The sequence below is a fragment of the Mustela lutreola genome, chromosome 1, assembly GCF_030435805.1.
Source record: "Mustela lutreola isolate mMusLut2 chromosome 1, mMusLut2.pri, whole genome shotgun sequence".
NCBI lineage: Eukaryota > Metazoa > Chordata > Mammalia > Carnivora > Mustelidae > Mustela > Mustela lutreola.
Genome location: NC_081290.1, coordinates 187,763,889 through 187,786,532, shown reverse-complemented (window position 1 = coordinate 187,786,532; position 22,644 = coordinate 187,763,889). Strand labels below are relative to the sequence as shown.

At 51.1% G+C, this 22,644-nt stretch overlaps 1 long non-coding RNA gene across 1 annotated transcript in view; it reads left to right on the top strand.

Annotated features, from left to right (window-relative positions):
* The first annotated feature begins 14,949 nt into the window (after positions 1 to 14,949).
* The window catches only part of LOC131820322 (uncharacterized), a 69,888-nt gene continuing 62,193 nt past the window's right edge, over positions 14,950 to 22,644 (top strand). Inside the window, exons 1-2 of the long non-coding RNA XR_009349579.1 lie at positions 14,950 to 15,048; positions 16,898 to 17,107. This is a non-coding gene — a long non-coding RNA (uncharacterized LOC131820322). The remainder of the gene's footprint in view (positions 15,049 to 16,897; positions 17,108 to 22,644) is intronic.

Genomic DNA, 22,644 nt, shown 5'->3' with positions numbered 1-22,644 from the left:
ACTTCGCATGCTATTCTGTTACCTGATCTTTTTCACTCCACAGAACATTCAGGGCATCATTCCCAGCCAATACATATAGAGCTACATTATCATTTTTAATGACTGCAAACCGTTTACCCACTTTGGAGGGCTCATGCTTATTTTAAGCATTCCCCTATTTTTATATTAAAGATTTTATTTATTTATTTGTCAGGGAGGGAAAGAGAGAGCATAAGCAGGGGGAGCAGCAGGCAGAGGGAGAAGCATGTTCTCCCATGAGCAGGGAGCCAGGTGTGGGACTCGATCCCAGGACCTTGGGATCATGACCTGAGCCAAGGACAGATGCTTAGCTGACTGAGCCACCCAGGTGTCCCAAGCATTCCCCTACTGGCGGACACTTACTTAGGGTGTCATGAACAGTCTATTTTAAATAATGCTTCCGCAAACATCCTCGTACTTCTTTCTCTTCATGCTTAGGTGGTTATTCTCAGAGGGTCAATTTCAGACACAGAGCTAATAAGTGAACAATCACACACATTTCGTATCTCGGTACCAAAAAAGTCATACAGATAGATAGATTCCCGGCCTTCTGGTCATGTAAAAGATGGTCCGTTTCTTCATCCAGGTAACAAACTAGACTGTGTCAGCTTTAAAAAAATAAAATCTATGCTAATCTGATATGGGAAAATCATATCGCATTGCTTTGCTTTGATTATCCTCAAGGCAAAGTGTTTTTCATAGCTCGGCTAGCCATTTGTGTTTCCTCATTTGCAATTTTCCCGAATATTAAACATCATGAGGAAAAAAAGAATAACTTTCAATAAAATGCCATGGTGCAGAAGAATATCCACACAAGAAAAAAACATGAACAGAGTATTCCAAAATGATTGAAGTACAGACTGTAGAACCTTATTATAGTATAATATTTTTACTTGAAAATATATGGATATACAGTCTCTAAAGACTAAAAAAACACATTCCAAAAGTTAATAGCAATTATACCTGGGTTGTATTTGAGGGGTTTGTTTGTTTTTTTAATGCTTAGTCTTGGTTTTCATGTTTTCTCTCATTAGAACGATTGCTTTATAATTTGAAGATCCCCAGAAGTATTCATAAAACCACAAAATATCCTTTATGTAATTTGCACTACTCTGCTACTCTTTATGGGTAAATAGTCATAAAATGATAGACTTTTTGAACTAAAAGGAACCCTGAGTGCCATACCTACCCTGCGCCCCACGGTGGAAATAAGAAAAAAAGCCAAGAGCAGGCAGATGAACTGACCCGGCCAAGGGGTGCCGGCCGCTGGAACCCACGAAAAAGCAAAGTAACGTTCTTTTTTTTTTTTTTTTTTAAGATTTTATTTATTTATTTGATAGACAGAGATCACAGTAGGCAGAGAGAGAGGGAGGGAAGCAGGCCCCCGCTGAACAGAGAGCCTGATGCGGGACTCGATCCTAGGACCCTGGGATTGTGACCTGAGCCGAAGGCAGAGGCTTAAACCACTGAGCCACCCAGGCACCCCGCAAAGTAACATTCTATGAGACATCAACAGAGAAGGAAGGACACCCCACCGCTCCACTCTTCTGGGGGTCCAGCCCCAGTGCAGGACCAGAACCGTGTTGAAACCACAGCAGCCCACATGTGAATTAGACTTTATATATAATCCCCAAACTCCTGGTGGAATGGATTGCCAGGAGTCTGAGACCTGGAGATTTTAAAGACCAGGAGAACGAGGGTCTGGTGGAGGCTCGGTGTAGTCCACAGGAGGGGAGAGAAACAGGGGATTCTGAGGCCCAGGGATCCGAGGTGAGGAGCGGCAGGGGGAGGTCGGGGCACACCAGCGCCTTGGGGGGCCGCCCGAGCCTTCCCACAGGATGGAGGCTGCAGGGCGACCCCGCAGCCCGGCACAGTTCCCCCCTTGACTCCAGACCCTCCCCAGCCCCCTTCCCTGCAGCCCTTCCTCGCAGACCTCAGAACCAGGGTTTTGTTTTGCAATTTGTTGCAGATTTCCCCCCCCTTCCCTTTCTTTCAAAAGCCTGTCTGGGATTCTGCTCCACGCAGAGGTTGGAAAGAGCAGCACGGCTGCCTCTGGAAATCTTGTTTCCCCTGCCACATGACATCAGTGGGTTATATTGCAACTTTCCACATGGCTGCCCAGACACCGACAGTTGTGTTTATGAAAACCCTCTTGATACCGACTTGGAGCCTCCCTGGCACTCAAGGCTCCTTCTCACGCTGCGTGGGGTGTGTTCTGCTTAGGGGAGCATCTGACAAAGGGTGGTTGGGAAAGCCAGCTTCCCCAGCAGGTGCTCCGTGTGGGGAGACGGCTCCCCTCCATCCCGACCAGGACATCTCTGTCGCCACCGTGCTCAGCTCCAGGAGGCTCCGGTGGCATAGGAGAGCGGGGTAGTGGGACATCGGGGTGGGCGGGGAGGGCAGCAGCCAGCCCTTGGGGTGGAGGCCCGGACTGGGGCCGGAAGCCCTGGTTCGGCCGATTCTATTTCCTGACCTGCAGGGTCAGGGGCTTCGGGTAAACCCCTTCCCCAGTCTGGGTCCCAGCTCTTACTTTCAGTTCTCTGAAACTGGAAAAGTGAGTTCGCTCCTCTCCACCCGTGGTGAGGAGGGTAGGGATTTGGTGACAGGAAATAAAAGGACCCATGTGGGACAGAAGATCAGCAGACTTAGGAAAGCCATTTGGACTCCCTGACCTTTAGTTTCCCCTCTATAAAATCACTGGTAAAAATGTTCATTCCTAAAGCTCCTCTAGCTCTAAGAAAAAAAAAAAAAATTATGGCGTTGTGACTTTTTCAAACCCCCAGCCGTGAACATTGGAAGATCCTTTGGTTAGTTGGTTAGTAGTCTGGGACGAAAGGCGCCTAGAAATTCTGAACCATGGGAGAGTTAATTGACGGTAAACCCAGTGAATCGTGGCCCTACACTCCCTCGCCTAGCATCCCTTAGGGCCTCAGTCTCATAAATGCTCCCCAAAAGGCAGGGATGTTTGGGGGTGTCTGGACACTCCCCGACCTCAGACAGCTGGTCTTTCTCTCCCAGAACTCCTGGTGCTGGTAGCCTTCTGGATCCACCTATGAGTTCCTGGGGGCCCCTGGAACATTCTCCTTGTGGCAGCTGTCCTGGCTGCCCAGCTACAAGATAAGTACTTGGGGTCTTTGCATCCCCCATACTCCCACACTCAGTGCTATTCATTCGTTCATTCATTCATTCATTCATTCCTCCTAGGCCTTGGATACATAGGGAAGGTGTGATAGAGTGGAAAGTTCAGTGTCCTCCCCAAGCCCCCTATCCCCGGCTACCCACCCCAGTAGATACTAACACAAGAAGTAGCAGAGGACAAGCGCTCAGGTTGGACAGCTATATATGGATAATTCTCACAAAGATCCTGAGACGCCCGCCCTGTACCTAATAGTTGAAGAAACTGGGGCACAGAGAGGCTAGGCAATGGTTCAAGGTCACACAGCAGGTGGTGGAATCTAGATTCAAATCTAGATAGTCTCACTTCAGAGCTCAGTCCCTTAGCCACTGCACTATCTTTATGGGGCTCAGATGCTCACAGATTGTGGTGAGGAGATGTTACACAGGGGCTGCAAATCCCGAGTGAGTTCCTGGAGTCAGAATGTTGTCCTCCCTGCAAACTGACAGGACTGAGGCCCAGGCCCTGGCCAGTAGCTGGTATGGCCCAGAGGGCGGGTATGCCTGGGCGAGCGGGCCAGGAGTATCTCGACTCCCCATCTTTCTCCATGGCCCCTTCCTTGGAGGAAAGGATGGGAGGTCTCAGGAGCCTCCAAGTGTCTCCTCCCCTTGCATGGAAGGACCATCATCCTTGTACTTTTTACCCTCGTCACCACGAGGCTCCCACCCACTACCTTTTTGGACACCAACTTCTTGGAATTCTGGAAAAGGAGGAACGAATCAATCGTTGGACAGATGGAGAAGGAGAATGTCCAGAGCACAGCAGCCATGGGAAGGCCCAGGAGGGATGCCAGGGCCCCTGAGCCGGGAAGGACGCATAGGCCAGGCTGACAAGGGCCCGTAGCCCCGCCCTCCCAGCCAGCGTCTCTGCCGGCCAGCGCGTGAGGCCAGCTCGGGTGTCCGCGACATTCTTCTCCGGGTGATTTAAAAGGGACTGTGCAAAGCGGTCATCCCTTCCTAATGGGCCTGGGTCGTAATTCTCCGTGATCCACACCCCCCCCACTCCCACCCTTCCTGTGGCTACTGCTCAGAGGCATTTAGAGCAGATTTAAGATCAAAATCAAATCAGATTCACTAAACAAGGTGTCAGGTCAGGCAGGAGGGGCTGGGGGCTTGGAGTTATAGCCGGAAGGCCTGGCGGTTCCTTGGAGACTATGAAGTGAGTATATTTTATGGCCAGACACAATGCTGGAAGAACTGTCCATAAACCAATTACAGAAAACTTCCCCACAAGTCTCAGGGAATGCTGGTAGCTGGCTGGGCATGTGGGGGTGCGGTGATGAGTCAGCCCACGACCCACCCATCGGACGTCCCTGGGGCTCCCACCTGCTACGACACACTGGCTGGCTCCTCCCTCAGGAGCCAAGCAGCCCTGAGGGTAGGACCACTTCCCGGAAAGGCTCAGCAAATGTGCTCTGCATTCAGAAGCAGTGAATTCTCAGGATGGACGGGCCCCATTTTACCAAGGGAAACACAGAAACTCAGAGACGGGGAGAGCCTTCCCCACGGTCACACAGCTGCCGGGAACCAGGAACGGGTCTCCAGACTCCCAGGTTCAGTGCTCATTCACGCTGCCTACGCTCCCAGCCTCTCGCAGAAAAAGGCAGAAAGCAGATTTCCCCACAGATCCCGCCTGCCACACAGCTTTGAAAGTAATTTCCAAGAATCTCTGCAGATCTCCAGCCCAGGTTAGGCCCCCGGTGCGCCCCGGGGGGTGGAGGTCACAGTTTCCATTTCTGTGTCACATTCTGTGAGATGCGCCATAACCCGGGATCCCCTGTGGACCTTGCACCCAAGTCCTGGGCAATGAGATGTGAGTTATGTCCCATCTTCCCTGCCGGAATGCCGGAGGATGAGGCAAAGGCTGTGTTTGTTTGCCTTTGTGTCATTCAACGTGTGCCCGGCACATACGCAGTAGTCCGTGCGTTCGTGCTCAATGGATCGAAACCACCACCATCACCGTTACTTTACTGAGGGGAGCTGGGGTCCCCTCGGCCCTCTGCAGCTGTCTCCTGTTCCGTTCCTCCAGGCAGGCTCCTTGGGGCTGAATCATTGACCTAGAATGAATCCTCTGCTCCCGTCCACTGGGAAAGCCCAGAGGTGCCGTCCATGCCGGCTGTGCGGCTCCCACTTTAGAGTGGGTGGGCTTTAGGGGAGGGTGAGATTTCCTCTTATGAGGCCCTGGGGAGGCCCCATAGCCCCTTGGCCCTCGGCCAGCCCCAGCCCTCCACGAGCATTCCTTCCTCCCACTCCAGCCCCCCTTGCTGGACATCTCTGAGGGCCTAGGCGAGGCTCAGGGGAAGCAAAACCCAGGGGACCCAGCTGCTTCCCTGTCAAGTCCGGCCGCCCTGAGCGCTGATGTCTTGACAGGCAGCATTAGCATAAAAACCTCAGCAGTGGCAGCTGCCGGCCCTGTGCCAGAGCCCTGGGCGTCTCTGCTCTGTGCCAGTCACTGTCACCGGGGGCGGGCACCTGCCAGCGGGAGGTGCATGGCTGTCTCTTATGCCCGGACATGCTGGGCTCTGGGCATCTCCTGCTCTCGGGGCTCCTGCTGAAGCTCTTCCAGCATCGCAGCGGTCCACTCAGACACCTTTCCCAGGGGGCCAGCTGCCTCCCTGCCTCTGTCCCCAGCGCTTCCTTGTTCCTAACACTGTTGGAGGCCCCGAGGCTGGGGTGGTGCCGATGGGAGGCTGGGGCCAGATGGAGTGGCCTTCCCCTGGGAGGCCTCACCCCCAAATGCCGGGGCCAAGGTCTTGTCTCACCATCCCCAATCTTCATCTCTCGGGCCTGAAAAGCTTCCCTGGGATTCCGTAGCAGAGACATTATAAAAGCAGAGCAAAACTGTTGGAAGGCAAAAAAGGCAGCAATTACAGTTTAGCAAAGAGCTTATGAGCCCTCCTCTGTTTTGAGTCCTGCTGGTCACCTGGGGCTTTCTACCTGGAGCCTGAAAACACAGAGGCGGCCCATTCTCCTCCTCCCCCTCTCCTTCCCCACCCCTACTCCTACTCCTCTTCCTCCTCCCTTACACCAAGGACCTCTGGCCTTCTTGGACCTTTGTGATAGTCTTCCCTTTGCCTGAAACCCCACCTTTCAGGGCTCAGACAGGCCTTCCCCCGCTCACAGCCTCGAGGAGCGCCCCACTTCCCTCTTCGCTGGCATCCTGCTCGTGTCTGTCACAAGTGATGAAATTGTTTACTTTTTTTTGCAAGTAATTTTCATGTTTTAAAATACTTATCAATAAATATGTCCTTCTTTTCCTTTTTAAATGAGTCTTTTTCAACCAGAGGCATACATACGCAGAATTTAAAAATCATATAATATCCAGAGATGTTTCCTGGTAGGCAGCAGACCCCTAGCCTGTCTTCCACCCTCCAGAGATAACTATGGTCAACTCTTGGCTGTCTCCCCTCGTGTTTAGAGCCCTTCGCCCAAACAACATACTCTTGCTTACAACATACTCCCTTCCCCCAACATCTTATTGCAAAAAATTGCAAATGTGTAAAAAGTTGAAAGGCTTTATAGCAAATGCCCGTAATTATGCCCAACAACTAGACTCTACAATTAACGTTGTGTTATATCCGTTCTGTCACATAACTTCTTCATTTTCTATTCTTCTATCCACCCATCATTCCGTCTTCCTTCTGGTACATTTCCAAGTGAGTTGCATCTCATTAGAATTTGGTATTTGCTGGTGGTTCTTTTTTTCCCCTCCTTCTGGAATAAATTTCATATGCAAAGAAATGTGCACATCTTATGTGTACCAATCCATGAGTTCTGACCTAGGCATAAGACTGTGTAACCAAACCTTCCCAAGAAGCAGAATTTTACCCTCCCCCCAAGGGGAAGTTTCCTTATGCACCTTTTTGCTAAGTGCTGACTGTTACCCACACAAGGCAGGGGGCTACTCTTCTCTTTTTCTCACTCTGTTTGGTGATAACAATTTTTTTAAATTTTTTAAATTTTTTATAAACATACATTCTTATCCCCAGGGGTACAGGTCTGTGAATCGCCAGGTTTACACACTTCACAGCACTCACCAAAGCACATACCCTCCCCAATGTCCATAACCCCACCCCCCTTCTCCCAACCCCCCTCCCCCTAGCAATCCTCAGTTTGTTTTGTGAGATTAAGAGTCACTTATTGTTTGTCTCCCTCCCAATCCCATCTTGTTTCATTGATTCTTCTCCTACCCACTTAAGCCCCCATGTTGCATCACCAATTCCTCATATCAGGGAGATCATATGATAGTTGTCTTTCTATGCTTGACTTATTTCACTAAGCATGATACGCTCTAGTTCCATCCATGTTGTTGCAAATGGCAAGATTTCATTTCTTTTGATGGCTGCATAGTATTCCATTGTGTATATATACCACATCTTCTTGATCCATTCATCTGTTGATGGACATCTAGGTTCTTTCCATAGTTTGGCTATTGTGGACATTGCTGCTATAAACATTCGGGTGCACGTGCCCCTTCGGATCACTACGTTTGTATCTTTAGGGTAAATACGCAGTAGTGCAATTGCTGGGTCATAGGGCAGTTCTATTTTCAACATTTTGAGGAACCTCCATGCTGTTTTCCAGAGTGGCTGCACCAGCTTGTATTCCCACCAACAGTGCAGGAGGGTTCCCCTTTCTCCGCATCCTCGCCAGCATCTGTCATTTCCTGACTGGTGAACTTTAGCCATTCTGACTGGTGTGAGGTGATATCTCATTGTGGTTTTGATTTGTATTTCCCTGATGCCGAGTGATATGGAGCAGTTTTTCGTGTGTCTGTTGGCCATCTGGATGTCTTCTTTGCAGAAATGTCTGTTCATGTCCTCTGCCCATTTCTTTCTTTTTTTTTTTTTTTTAAGATTTTATTTATTTATTCGACAGAGAGAGATCACAGGTAGATAGAGAGGCAGGCAGAGAGAGAGAGGGAAGCAGGCTCCCTGCTGAGCAGAGAGCCCAATGTGGGACTCAATCCCAGGACCCCGAGATCATGACCTGAGCCGAAGGCAGCGGCTTAACCCACTGAGCCACCCAGGCGCCCCCTCTGCCCATTTCTTGATTGGATTATTTGTTCTTTGGGTGTTGAGTTTGCTAAGTTCTTTATAGATTTTGGACACTAGTCCTTTATCTGATATGTCATTTGCAAATATCTTCTCCCATTCTTGACAACAATTTTTGACCTTTTCTCCTGACTTCTTATTATGGTACGAGTCTTAGCTCATAACTTTCCGTTCCCATAATATACTTATATCACACTTTTAAAAAATTAAATCAATACTCTTCCTACAAGAGAATAAGTAAAAACTCTTCACTCCAGAGACAGTATTGTACTCAACACTGATTATGTTTCCTATCTTGTGTAACTTGATGCTTTTCCTCATTTTTGACTTGCTTTTCTATACCTTCTCATAATTTTTTCTTTATGAATCAACAGAACTGGGAAATCTCTATTGCTATTATTTGTCACGAGTAAGTGTATCAAATAATCTATAACTTACTTTTATGTTTCCTTCCCCTCCCCAGGAGGCTGCCCTCCAATCTCTTGAGGGGAACTCCCCTGCTGATCCCTCTCTCAAAGCTTTTAGGAACCTCTCATCTCTGGTGTCTGAAACATCACGATCATATGCCTTGGCCCTTTAATGACCCTTCAATCTGGAAAGCAACATCTCTCAGTCCAGGGAAATTTTCTTCTATTATTTCTTTGATAATTATCCCCTCCATTTTCTTCAAACCTTTCTAGAATTTCCAGTGGTCAAATGTGGGACCTTCTGAACTGATTCTTAGTGTTCTCATTTTCTCTCCCATTATCTGTCTTTCTCTTATTCTCTTTCTTTCTGTGCCACTTTGGGGGAAATGTCCTCTATTTTATCTTTCAGACCTCTTATTGAATTCTGAATTTTTGCTTTCCTTTTTAATAGCCAAGAGCTCTTTCTTGCGCTTTGGTTTTATATATGGGGTCTATTTATGCTTGTATCTCCTTCCTGTCTGTCCATCTGTCTATCCGACTCTCATCTATCTTTTTCCTGCTCTAACTTCAGGTGAAAGGTCTGCTTTGATCTCTCTGAGAATATTGGTAATACATATTTTTGAAGTTTTCTTCTATTCCTGACCTTGTCTCTGGTTTCTTCTGAGTTCCTTTTTTTCCCTTCCTATTTACTTGTCTGGTCTTAATGGTGGAGACTTTCTTAGAATGTCTGGTGATCCTTAGTAGTCCATACTGAAGATCATTAGGGTCATTAGAGAAACCCATTTGGCAGCTTTGTACACACAGCTGGGCCGTTTTTTGCTGGTGGGTGTCTCAGAAGGGGGAATGGATGGGGGAGGGGGGCTGGCTTTGTCTTTGGAGGACACTCAGTATTGCCTTATACCACCTTGGTCCATTCCATTTTTCCAGAGAAGAATTCTCCTGCCTCTGGTCTGGGGTCCGGGGTGAGGGATGGGATTTCGGGAATATCCTGGCTGTTGTCATTATGAAAGTTCAGTCGGGGAACAAGGGTGAGGGTCTTGCTGTTCAGGATGCAGTATTTAACCTAAACTTCCTGTTTTATGCCTGGTGCTGAGACTTGACTGTCATCTGTCAATGCAGATGGCATCCCTGAGCCCAATGCTCTCTGGTTCAGTTTCTTCAGAGGACACTTGCCCCTTTCCCGATTTGGGAGATGGGGGCTTGCCTGACTGCACAGAGGAGGAAGGGGACCCTGGAGGACTGTTTTAGCCCCTTCTGATCTCCTGCCATGCCTGATGTCCCCCGTCCCTGAGGGCTGGGGTTAGGGTGGGTCCCCAGAGGCCACATCTCCTTCCCCAAGGAAGGGCCATAGAAGCTTCTTCCATTCTATTAAGCCAGCTGTCACTCTTCCATTTGCTTTTTCTCTCCTCCAAATGTGATGACAGTTGTCCTGTGCTGCTGTCATCTTTCCCACTTGCGTTTTCCTGGTGGGTTTTAGTGACTCGAATCTCATGTTAGCGTGACTTTAGGAGGGAAGCGTGATAAAAAATGATGATCAACCCACCATGTTTAGCCTGAAGGCTTTTATTTAATATCTTCCCCTCACACAAGACTGTGGGAGCCCCATAGCTAGGGAGTCTGCCGGTTTTGTTCCACACTTTCCCCTGCACTTAGCAGTGTGCCTAACTCATACCAGGTTCTTAGAAAACAGATACCCACTAAATTAAAAGCATGGAGGGGGGGATGTTTCTGATGTTCTCCTTTCTAGCCAGAGGTGGGGAGGGGTCCTCAGTCTCCTCTAGCAAATGAGGAAACCAGGTCTGACTGAGGGTTATCAGATCATCTGATGCGTTGGGGAGGGTCATACTTGCTAAAGTAGAAAAAAAATCACAGCTGGACAATCTCTAGACTCCGATGTTGGAGCCTCATAGAGGCTGGCCAGATGCCCCTTGGGGGTGTGTGGGCCGCACCCCTGGGTGCCTGGCCGTGAAGAAGAAGGGCCTGGCTCCAGCCATCCCAACAACCCATCCCACTGTCCTCTTCCCAAACTCCCCTCCCAGACCAGGGCTTTGGTCTCAGCCGGAGGGAAGGGAATGCCAGCCTGGACTGGAAACCTCTTTGCCACCCCTAGAAGGCCCGGGAGGGCTGCAGACCTCAGCACGGAGTCCAGATTCCGGGTGAAGAGCTAAAAATATAGCCATCGGTATCTCCCCCTCGCTGCACTGTCTTAATGTGGTTTTAAAATAAGTCAGCCTCTTTCTAGTTCTGCTTTCCACTGTCATTTATTTCAGTTTTTATCTCCACAACAAAAATTCCTTCCAACTTTTTTTCCCTCTCTCCCTGTAATGCTCTTCACTTTCAAATGCTAATAATCTCCAGCTGTAAAAGGCTTAGAAGTGGCTCTAGATTGTTTGATCTTTGGCCTGTGATCTGCTTTCATCTCTCTGCTTTCAAATGTTACTTTAGATTTACTTTAACCTATTAACATGCTTGGTATTCATAGACACGCACTCTCCAAACCAGCTTCCCAGCACCCCCCACCCCATTATAACTAGACAAGGAAAGGGAAACTGGATGTACGGGGGAGGGGACTTTTGCCCTGGGGACTGGAGGCCTGCAAGGCAGGGACCGAGGGATGGGCGTGGAGGCGGGGACCGAGGGGAGGTCCTAAGAAAGGAGAGGGGAGGGAAGAGGGCCAGGGGACCAGACCAGAAGCCTGGAGAGGAGAGGAAGAGAGAAGGCGTGGAAGCCAGAGAAAGGGAGAGTGGGGCAGGGATGGAAGGGCAGGTCCTCCCCCTCAGGGAGGGCAGGCTGCCTCCCCGAGGCTTAGGTACTATCTAAATCCACTCTCCAGGGGCCCAGCCTGGCCTGGGGAATGGGGGCACTGAAGGAGGGCTGGAGATTTCTTGCTTTCACCATCACACCGGAGTATCTGCGTGTTCGTTTCCACAGGAAACGCCAGGCATAAATATGGATGAAACTCCTCACCGAGACCACAAGGGGACGGCTCAATTATTTGCCATATAAAGTAGCACATGAGGATTCTTTGCACTTGATCATTTCCTCTGTGTAGGGCTGTGTGCCGGCGCACCCGTGTGTGCGTGTCCATGTGTGTGTGTGCGTGTGGGTGTCCATGTGCTGGGGGTTTGGGGAGGCACCACGGCACCGAGCCCCTCATTGCAGTCCGAGCTGCATCTGGGTGCCTGGACGGGGTTTGGGAAAGGAGACCCCACTCGTCCATGTACCCCACTCTAACACACACATACGCCCAGGGACCCCTGTGACTCCACAGCCACTGAATGGCCAAAGGACTGACATCAGAGGAGGATCACTGATAATCAGAATTTCTGGAAAACCCAAGGGCGGGAGCTGATGGCTCTTTTCTTCTGAGGCTGCTCCCTTGTTTGAGGAAAAAGCCTGACCAGCCGCCGCTGCTCCCTGGGAAGACAGGAGGGAGAAGCTGTCGTCTTAAGAGGTCTAAGAGGTCTAAGAGGTCGTCTTAAGCTGGGCTGAAAGGAACACCCAGAGAGACCAGAGTCCCCTCTGCTGCCACAGTACAGTCTCCCCATGGAGGAAAAGGGCCAAAGCTGCCAGGGTCAGAGGAATGTAAGGAAACCTCACCTGGTATCAGAAGGTCTAGAGCTCCACTCTAGGGCCAGTGGCTTAGCCCCTCTGACCTCAGTTTCCTTATCTATGGAATGGGCTAACAATATTCTTCCTTCCAAAGGCAATTGTGGTGGCCCAATAATCCTAGTAAGGATTATAATTCTATCCCGCCAAGCCCTCTGTGATGCACCAGGTGTTACCCTAAGGCTGTTATTAATATTAACTCACATAATCCTCCATTAACCCTCGGTTAATTCTCTTTCCACCCTATGAGGTGGATACTAGGATCAGTCTCATTTCGCAAACAAGGAAACTGAGACACAGAAGGTTTAAGCAATTTGCACAAGGTCGCAGAGATAGGGCTAGTATGTTTATTTTAGGCTAATTAGGCTCCTGGGTCCCATGAACTCATCTGTTGCCTCATTGAATCCCACAGCCTCCCCCACCCCGGGCTGGTATCAGCATACCGACCCCATGCAGAACCCAGCCGAACAGTCTCAGCCCCCTGCTGCCCAGGCCCACACTGCTTATCCTCATGCTCAGCCGTGAAGATGCTTTTCAGCTGCGAAGAGCTTAAAAATTTCAGTTATTATTATCTGTAAATGTTGGGGATTCCTGCCCAAGGGAAGACTCACGTTCCCTGAGTCGGAGGGCTAGGGTGCTAAGGAAAAGCGGGGTGCCTGCAGACTGTCCTCACTCTCAGACCTTCTCTCTGGGAAACCAGAACCTCTGCTGTAGCCAGGCAATTGCCTTTGGTCCTGAACAAAGAGGAAAGGGAGAAAAGAAGTTTATCTTATTAGCATGGGGTGTGGGGAGTGTGTTTGGGGGAGACCACCAGGGATTCACCTTAGATCAGGGACCATCTGGAATGAGCCCCCTTCAAGGCTGCCACGCCCAGCCTCCCCCTGTGGAGGAGGGCACAGCCCTGACCCTAAGCGGAGCCTGCCCCCCCCCACCCCCGGGCACTTGGAGATTTCAAACTCCCAGGGCATCCCATCGAAGCAGGAGGGAGATGGGCCCCGTCTGAGTGTAGCCACGAGCCAGGCGACATGTAAGGTATTTCTGCACCTATCAGCACGTTCAGACGTTGCACCCGCCCTGTGAATTAAGCATCCCCCTGCATTGTCGTTTTGCAGATGCTAAGACTCTTAAGGGACGCGACCACGGTCGTGCAGAAATCTCTTTCCACCGTGCTGCCTCCCGTAGGTCTCAGCGGATGCGGACGGAGGGTGTTAATCCTGCGGCGAGCAGGTGGGCAGCTTCGGGGTCCTCCCACGGCCCAGACCCCAGTGACCCTGCAGTCCTACCAGAGGTCTCCTTTTATCAGGCACTGGACATCCCTGAGGACAGGGCCCCGATCTGCTTGTGACCTGGTAGAACCCAAACTTGAAATGTTTCTTCCTGTCACCTTCTTTGGGATCTGTGCCCCATCAGATCCCCCCAACCCCCAGAAGCTTGGCTGGCCCGGGAATGAGCCTGGCATGTTGGGTGCCACTGAGAAGGAACTTGGCTTTTTTGCTTAGTGACTGTGTGCCCCCAGATAAGTAACTCAGCCTCTCTGAGCCGACGTTTCATCATTTGCCTGAATAGTGGAAGAGTGGGTTTGTTCTAATGCCCCAGGGCCCAGGAGAGGCTGTGGGCCCCAGGGTGCTGCGTCTCCTGCTCTGCCCACTGGGCTCTTCCTGGGCAGGGGCCATCTGACAGAGTCCCTGCCGTGAGGCTGGCGGCAAAGGAGGGAAGAACACGCGCATCTTCCCGTTTCTGCCTCCGGCAAAGCTCACATGCGCTGCCGCTGGCCCCACGGAGCATGCAGGCGTGAACCCGAAAGGCCGTTTTCAGAGGTGACTGCCAGGGGCATAATGAACCCTGGAAAGCCCAGCGCCGGCTATGTGGCCTCCCACCTGCAACCCGGTGGGCAGCTCTTCGGGGCAGGAGGAATCCTTCTAGGTTGCCGTGGGCGTCGGGGAGAAGTCGGGGCTGGTGAGGGCTCCTGTTCTTGTTGTCCCTCGCCTCCTCTGGTACCAGCCTCACCAGGGGGCCGGGGAGCTGGGGGGGGGGGCGGCAGCGGGCACTGGGGAGAATTCCCCGTCCTTCACACCCTCCCGCCAGTCCTTAGTCACTGGAAAGAGCAAATGCAAATGGATCGAAAGCACAATACCCAGAATACGCCGCCATGCTTCCTAGGGGCTCGCGCGGAGTTAAAGCTGGGCTCCTCCTGGGGGCTGACATTTTCCCTGGTTCAAACAACATCTGTGGCTCGCCGAGCCTGGTGAAAGGTGAAGGAGCCAGCCACCGCCACTGTAAGCTCCAGGGAAACGGAAAAACCCAGCTTCACGGGTCCCTTCTTCCTGGAGGGGGTGCTGAGCCCACGCCTGCACTCACGCGCGGACCCCCACGCACGGCCCCACAGATGCACACTCGTGTACCCCTCAGCCATGCATGAGCCCATACGTGTGCATTCCCTCATGCACGTGCTCACCTGAGTGTCCTTTCATGAACACCCTCAGCCTCCCAAACCCACACACACGTGTGCAGGCCCACATCTGTCCGCGAACCACGCACAGACGTCCGTGAGCTAGAGGAGAGGGTCTGCCCCCATCCCCTCCCTCCCCCGGCCCCCCAAGATGAGAGAGGGCAGAAGTGAGAGGATGGCTGTTGAGGGTTTGAAATCAATGCATTCTGAGAAGAAGGACTGTCTTCCCCTCCAGGCTCCAGGCCAAATCTCCAAATGAAATCAGGCCGGGGAGAAATGAACAACCGAGATGCACAAAACAATGTGAAGAAGAAACGAATAATAATATAAAAAAAAGGTGAGAGTTATTTTTCAGCTCACTGGCTTTCTGAAAAGTAATATAAAGTTGAGCAGCGTCTTCTTGGAATCGACCTTTCTGAGCCGAGACCCAGGCCACGCGCACATCTCTTTCCTCTCTTTCTATTACCCGAAATTTGTATGGTTTCATCTCTGATTTTCTTCCCTTGGTGCGCCTGTGCAGACCCCTCGTGTCAGGGGCTCGTCCCCAGCCCCGCAGCCCTGCCCTGCCACCGCGCTTCTCCCTGGCTCCCCGCGGAGCTCCCCCACCAAACCTGGGGCCTTGTCTCCCCCCAAGCTCTGTCCTCCTCCTGCCCAGAAGGGGCTGCAGCTTCTCCCTCTGCCATCACCAACCTGGCCTCCTGGCCTTCGTTTCAGAGAGAATTCTCTTGCACACTGTTCCTTGAAGCAGGGCTGGAAAGGGAAGGGTGGATGGGGCCAGGGGCTCACAGTCCTGGAGCAGGGCGGACGGACGGTATTTGGTGAGAGCACACGAGGTCAGGTGAATCGTAAGAGGATTTTGCCTTCTTCAGAGTGGGGAATGATAACATTCTAAAATGTCCAGGAAAAAGGTTAAAGAAGGGGAGACCCAGAATCTTCTCGACAATCATGACAGTCCCTGTAGTCCCAGTCAATTCTCCACTAGAAGTGAGGCTGGAAGGACTTAACCTGATGATGGCCCCTCTACCACCTCCCATCTCCAACAAACACACTCACGGACACACACACACACACGCACCGCACAGAGACGCATGTGCACGAGCGCTTCAGGCACATCCATGTATAGACACATGCACACAGCTCTGAAGTAGACACATAGATGCACTCCTCAGGCGCACGCGTAGCTCAAATCCCTCCACACGGATACACACACACACACCCCTGACACACATGCACAGAAGCATGCGTTCACTCTCTTCTGCATGGTTCCCTATGAGAGCAGCAAGGGGGCCTTTTCCAATCAGCCATGTCTATGCTCGACTGGTGCTTCCTGCCTGAAGGAGGTGGGGGCACATGATGGTCCTATGGTCTGTACCCCATGGGGGGGGCGGGGATAAAGGGTCTCTATCCCCACTGACCTTTGCAGCGAAGCATCAAATGTGGGGAGAAAGTGCCTGGTGGCCTCTTCGTTACAAAGATGAGCGGAGGGAGCCCGGCTTTAGCCCAGACTGGAGGGGGAAGGGCTTCCGGAGGACCAGTCGGACCCCTGCTCTGGGGCCGCGGAGCAGAGAGAAGAACTCTGATGGGTGTGTTTGGGGTAGGGAAGGGAGAGCATGCGGATGCAGGCAAGGTAACTGAAGCTTTTCTCTGGAGGAGACTAAGAGGTCTAGGGCAGGGTTGGGTAATTCTGACGCCCATCTGATGAATTCTCGCCCTCACTTGCCAGTGTTTAAAGCGCAAGGCAGCCCTGTGAGGGGCCCAGGACAGGACATGACGTGAAAGGGGGGGCTGCTGTGTGCCCACAGTGGGAATGATTGACGGGTGTGGATCCTTGGCTTTTTTTTGCCCAAGTGCTCCCTCCTTCACGGTCTCATTTCTATCAACCCAGTCACCTTGTCCTATAACCAGGACAGGGATTAGTGGGCCTGTCTCAGAGGAGAGGAATCTGGGACTCAGGGAGGGTGAGTGACTCGCCAGGTGCATTAGTCAGGCTGCACTAAGTGCTGTAACAAGCAGCTCCGAAATCTCAGTGGGTTAGCTCCATGGAAGTTTCCCACACAGGCCTGTCTTCAGTGAGGGTTGGGGAGCGCGCTCGGCTGGATGGGACCCAGGCCCCTTCTCGTGGCTCGGTTACTCTTGAGGTGGGAAAAGCAAGTGAGTATTGATGCGTAATGTGTCTTATGGGCCAGGCCAGGAAGTGACAGGATCACCTCTGCTCACATCCCACGGGCTGGAACACGTCACCTGTCTACCTGCACGACAGGAGGCTGGCAGCGTCGTGCAGCTGAAGGTCCAGGAAGAAAAGGAGAACGCAGATGAGCCCTGCCCGTCTCCACGGTGCCCTGGTTCACACGGCCGACAACAGCGAAATCCGTCCTTTGACCCGGGTTCTGACAGCAGTAAGTACTGTGCTTTGCCCTGCCAACCCTTTACTTTGAAGTGTTAAGCTTTTCCAACTGAGCAGTGTTCCCGTCTTTTTCGAGATCTGAAAGTCCTTACGTTTATAAGAATATCATGATAATGGCCATAATATCTCCCTATCTGGTCTATCTGCACACATCGTATTCACTCTCGCACCCTGTACGACAGATAGTCTAGCTCCGTCTTCTAACCGAGGACGGGGCAGCTCAGTGAGATTAAGTAGCTTCTCGGAGGTTGTGAGAATGTGAGAACGTGAGTCTAAGCCTTTCTGGCTCTGGCCTTCCGTCTTGCTCACATGTTGCTACGGCTCCCCCTGGACCTGGGATGGGAGGCTGAGTAGGTGGAGAGTCGGTCTTCTTAATCCTGCAGGGCAGACTTCCTGGTGAAGCTTAAGTAGGATGCAAATGGAGGGGCCGTGCTCTTCTTGCTGCCTCCTGCTCTGGGAAGCATCTGGAGAAATGGGAGGGCGTAGGCCATTGTAGCTTAGTTGATGTGGTGACTGTGCACCTGGAGATGTTAGCAGGGCTGGGAATCCTGTTCCAGTTATAGGATCTTGAGTGAAGCCTCCTGGGTTAAGAGTCAAGAGGTAGGAGCACCTGGGTGGCTCAGTGGGTTAAAGCCTCTGCCTTCGGCTCAGGTCATGATCTCAGGGTCCTGGGATGGAGCCCCGCATTGGGCTCTCTGCTCAGCAGGGAGCCTGCTTCCTCCTCTCTCTCTCTGTCTGTCTCTCTGCCTACTTGTGATCTTTGTCTGTCAAATAAATAAATAAAATCTTTAAAAAAAAAAAAAAAGAGTCAAGAGGTATTCATGAGGAAACTCAGCCATAGTCAGCCGTGCAGTTTTGGGCGTCGTGTGTAAAATCCCTGGGGTTCAGCTCCACACCCTGTCCTCCTGAAAATTGGACACTGTAGACGCCACCCCCATTCCAGACCTCTCAGACTGCATAGTCTCCTAATTGGTTTCACCAAGGCCTCATAGTTTGTCTTTGAACCTTTCCTGCACATCCCGGAAAGGAACCTTCTTAACCACACGCATGTTTTGTTGCGTCTTTCTTCTGCGTAGCCATGTTCATGACTGCCGTCAAGTCCAGGCTCCTTAATTAACCCCTCTTGTTTCTTTATATTCTGCCCCTAGCCTGCCCTTCTGGATGGATCCTCCTTGATTCCCTGAAATATATCCAATACTCTTGCCATACTTCCTTTCTCCTCCCTCCGACATCCCACTGCCAGGACACCCTCGTTGCTAGCCTACCCGTCGCCACTTCTAAGATATCTCCCCTGATCCCCCCAATAATCTCCGCTCTTCCGTCATCACGTTTGTACCCTCGTGCAGTGTTTGCCTCGGAGGTACCCTCGGTGCCATGGTCTTCTGAGAACGGTTCTTATCTTTTCCCCCAGCTTGTGAGGCTCATCAGGGTGAGAGCTAAGTCTTGTACAATTTGTACCTTTGGACATAACAGCCCTCAGACAATAGTTTACGCCTGAGAAAATCATCACCAGATAGCCAAGACTTTCAATGATATGCAAATGAAAGACTTGGCTTAGAAGCCATCATTTACGTCTGTTTGACTGTTTCCCCCCAACCCTCGGGAGCAGGAGGCGGCTCCCATCTCTTGGAGGGCTCCTAACCTCACTGGGTGTATCTGTAAGGCTGTACGGGGGAGGGGGGACCTCGAAGCAGAGACTTGTGGCACCTTGAGTTGTGTATTCTCTGCCCCCTGGAGGGGTGGGGTAGAAGCCCAGGCCTCCGACAGGCTCACCTGTCAGGTGGAAGTAAGGGAGGCAGGTGCATTTGGGGAGCTCGTCAAATGGAGCTCTCTTGGCTCTTTGCCCACACTTAGCCCCTCCACACCAGGCCAAACTGTAGGCTGAAGCCAGTGGTGAAAGTAATGGATTGGAACCAGGATGCTCAGGTTAAGTGGGCCGCTCTGTGGAGCTCATCCATAATCCTGCTGGAGCCCAGAGAACAATACGTTAATTAGAGCCGACAGCGCGGCTCCCACCAGCCATCCATCCTGCCTGTGTCTGCGGGGCCTTCCCCATGGACACGCCAGCCCACTCCCTTCTCTGAAAGAGATTTATTCATTATCAATGTTTGTCTGGGAGAGGGACCCAGTAGGGAGGGAACAGGATTCCAAAGGGGATGAGATCTGAAAGAGGCATCGCGGAAGCCGCTGGCAGCCGAAGCATGGGTGTGTTTGGGGGCTGGAGGTGGGTGTTCCCAATTAGGAGGATGAGGCCTGTCCACTGGATTGGACGGGGGAAGAGGTAATAAGCCAAATGAAATTAGAAGAAATTCAGTAAATATGTCCAACAAGCCGACAAGTGGTCCTTGTGGGAGTTTTAGCTTTGGATGGAGCTCATTTTAAGCCACAGACTTTGGAGGGAGGGATGAAGAAGATAGGGAAGAGATAAATCCCGATTATCGAAAGTCCACTCTCGTGGTTGCCTTTCTGAAGCACCCAGAAAGTGCTTGTTGAGTGAATAAATGTCTTTCATGGCAGCCAGAGGGATTCAGGTCAGACATCATAAGGGACTCATTACCAATGAGCAGGAAGAAATAGGAATGAGAGAGTCTAAAAATGGGTTCTGGGGTTCTTACCCCCAAGAATCTTTTGAAAGAAAGGCAGATATATTTCATTTTTCCTGGATCCCATTATCTATGGATCTTGTAGCATTTTGGAGAGAATGGGAGAGGACCCGCTCTACACAAGAAAGTGATACAGTCTGGGGCAATAAGAAGTCAACAGGTCAAAGATGGCAAAGGACTGGTGGGCCTGTGGTGCATTGACCAAAGCTCCAAAGAGAATGAGAGGGGGTGAGAAGTGGGGTACAAAGTCCTCGTGATCTTGGCTTACAAAGGGACACAAAGGTCTCAAACCCCCTCTCTGCAGACCCTGCTGCCAGGCGGAGAAAAGGGGGAAGTGGGCAAGTGATTGGCCGAAGTCCCACAACGTGTGCCAGCATCTTGCTGCCCCAGGCCCTGGGCCAGTCTCGTCCCCTCACCTGGGGCCTTGTTGGACATACAGACTCTTGAGCAGCACCCCAGAACTACTGAATCCAAATCCCCATTTTAACAGGAGTTCCCTGTGATTTCTCTGCACCTCAAACTTGAAGAAGCAAATCACCTAGATCATGTGCCAACTTCTTCAGGGACCAGACGGTGTTTTAGGGAGAGAACCGCTATAGTGGGTTGGAAATTCTTGTCCTGCCTATTAACTAGTAGGGTGACTTGGGCGAATCACTTAGGTCCTCTGGGCCTTAGTTGACTCATATTTAACATGAAAAGGTTGAACCAGATCTGTGTTTCTTAAACCCTATCAACCGTCAGAATCTCCTGGAATGAAAAGCAGATTCTTGGGGGCCACCGGTAGAATTTCCTATAAAGCTTGAGATTTTCTGATTGGTTTCAGACCAGGCTAATACTGGGTGTGGGTCCAGCACCTCCCCGGGACTTCGGTGAGTCCAGTCTTCCAGAAGGCATGGAAGTCAAGGCAGGCGAAGTATTAGCCACAAAGATATAAGAAGAGTCCTGTGAAACACAGCAATAAAACCTGGAAATAACTATCCATTTCCTACAACAAAATGTCTCATTTCCAAGTCCATAAACGCTCCCCCTCCAGATCCCCAGACCCATCTGTTTTGTAAGCATGTATAATTATTAGCACCATAAAGTCGCTTTCTAAACCTAATGTAATTATCGAGAGCCACAGTAATATCAGGTAGAAGAGGGGGAGGGAAGAGGAGGCGTGCTCACGGAAAACTCAGACTATTTCTTTAAAGCGAGAGAAGTAGTCACACGAGAATGTAATGATTCTTTATGGTGATATTATACTTCCTATGGAGGCTTTGGGGACAGCTTTGCAAATAAGACTGAGCTGGCTCATCTCAAAGTAAAGAGCCGTTTCCTGCCATGTACAAGGGATTTAGGCCCTACTGGGAGCTAGGAATTAGGATCACCGCGCTTCCTCTGCCATAACCTTCAGATTTTCTGTAGGTCTCCAGCAAGACCTCCGTCCGAGGCACTTTCCAAACCGGTTTATTCTTCCTTTTGCATTTCCTCTGGCAGGAAAAAGAAAAAAAAAAAAAAAAAATCACAGCGCTTTTCTGAGATGTTAGTTAGCTAGGAACAAGTGGTTCAGAGCGAAGCCTTGACTAGGGTTTTGTGTTCGCCCAAAGTGCCTTGGGGGGCCCGTCTCGTTGGATGCTGAGTGAGCGAGGGAGCGGGGGAGTAACTGGCAGAAGTGACGGATGAATGGATAAGGCCCAGATGATGACGGGAGCTGTTATGGAAGACGAAGGAGACCCTATTCCTTCTCTTCATATGTCCTATTTGTGAGGGGGTGTGAGGCAGAATAAGGACCAACGAGGCATTGCAGACAGGCTGATTTTGATTTACCGTATGGTGAGCAAAATAGCATTCTGACCATGTGGGCTTTCCAAATGGACTGGCCCGCTTTCCTGCATGGTGAGTTCTCCGTCACTGGAGATTTTCAGACAGAGCACTTTCCCCAGGAGTCTTGTCCAGGACGTGGAGGGGGAGTGGGTTATGGGGAGAATGGTTCTTAGCATTCACTAGGGGCCTGATTCTTCAGTGATATCATCTCATTTAATCTATTCACCAAACCCATGGTGGGGGTTAAAAAGAAAGCAAGCAAGGACAGAGAACCATGGAACTAAATGCACACATCCCAGCTCGCACGAGGTCGAGCTAGGCTGCATACCAGGCCTGCCGGCTCCCAAATCCACCTGCCTTCTATAGGGACTTGAGGATCCCATCCTTGGCTTAAAATTCTTTAGTGCATTTATTGGAACTGAACGTGACATGCTCGATTCTTGAGAACACAGGCTGTTGCCACGGTTGGCGGCAAGGTCGGTCCATCTTCTGGATCCATCTTTGAAAACTCAAAGAGGAACGGCTGTGGGTAAAGCAACTGTTTTTCAAGGCAGTTCTGTTTTGGTTCAGATCTGTTTCTTACACTGCCTTGACATCTCCTCGTCTGCAGTTTTGTCTGTCTGCCAGGATCCCAAATCAGGGCGGTGGCTTAAGGATTCCATTCTCTGACCTGGAAATCCATACCAGGGGTCACTCCTTCCTTCCTGTCCTCACCCCTGGGAACAGGCTCCTCTCTCTGGCTCTCAGACGGACCCCAGTCAGGGCCGATTGGAGGAGTGTTCCGGCCAGGCAGGGGCAGATGGCTGGGGCTCCAGACTGCCACACTGTCGCTAATTTCTTGCCCTGGGAATATTCTAAAGGTGCTGGAGAAGACTGGGCTGACATGCTCTCTGCAGCGTCTCCGTAGCCTTCGGAGGCAGCTTCGGGTGTGTGTGTGTGTGTGTGTGTGTGTGTGAGATGCTCATCTCTGTCCCTTGTTCTCATGCCAACCTTCTCTGGATGCCCACCAGATTCCTTCCTGCCTGTGTGCCTCTGTGCCCTGTTTCTCATCTGTCTTTGAAACCGTGTGGCAGGGACTCCTTCTTCGTGGGCTGGGGAAGCAGCGGATAAGGGGGGCAGG